The sequence below is a fragment of the Diceros bicornis genome, chromosome 14 (genome assembly GCF_020826845.1).
Source record: "Diceros bicornis minor isolate mBicDic1 chromosome 14, mDicBic1.mat.cur, whole genome shotgun sequence".
Classification (NCBI taxonomy): Eukaryota; Metazoa; Chordata; class Mammalia; order Perissodactyla; family Rhinocerotidae; genus Diceros; species Diceros bicornis.
The window spans coordinates 37,939,860-37,940,880 of NC_080753.1; positions in this window are offsets into that span (position 1 = coordinate 37,939,860).

Consider the following 1,021-nt stretch of genomic DNA (forward strand, 5'->3'; position numbering starts at 1 on the left):
TTCTCTCTCTCTGCTCTTTCTGCTATGTGAGGACACAGCAAGACAGCCTTCTGTAACCAAGAAGAGGTTCCTTGCTAGAACCCAACCTCTCAGACCACCCTGATCTCAGACTTTCCAACCTCTAGAACTGTGAGACATCATAAATTTGTTATTTATGTCACCCAGTTTATGGTATTTTGTTACAGCAGCCTGATCTGACTAAAACAGTTATCCTAGACAAGGTACTCAGGAATCTTTTTTTTTTGGTCCATTTCAAACTCCATTTTGTCCTGACAAAACTCACATGGGAGATGGATGTGATTATAACCTCCAAAACTGAACACATCCTTCCTTATTTAGCTAATACAATCACATAGAATTGGGTTTTATTTTTATTTGTTTTTTAACTTTTTCTTTTTTTTTTTTCTCTTTCTTTTATTGCGGTAACATTGGTTTATAACATTATATAAATTTCAGGTGTACATCATTATATCTCGATTTCTGTATAGATAGAATTGGGTTTTAGAGTTGAATTTACTAAAAAGTGAAGAATACAGGCATCTATCTCACCACATTTCAGCAAGCACTCTCCAATTTGAAATAATTCTCCAACCAACTAGTGTCCTCCTTTTTCTATGTAATACTGTAATAGCAGACATTTATTGAGCAATTCTATGAAATTTACATTGTTACATGCAAGTGCTTTATATGTTAAGCGAAGCCAGGTACTTGAGGGTTACTGTAAATATTCAATAAGATTACCTTTCAACCTTGTTATGAAAAGAAGTTAATCTTGTCAATTTGCTGTTTTCTTGTTTAACCTGAGGGGTGACTCAAGGGTCACAAGGATTGTGACAAGCTTGTTTTACAGAAGAAACAAAATATCTTCAAGGAAGTTACATGCGCCAGATAACCAGCCCCTTGCTGCCTGTTGGCACCCAGAAGTCAGATTGCCCAAGGGCTATCTAGAGTGAAAAAAAGAAAACATGGATTACCCCTTTGTTTTCTGAAACTCCTCCCGCTAAACCCCTTAGCTCTATAG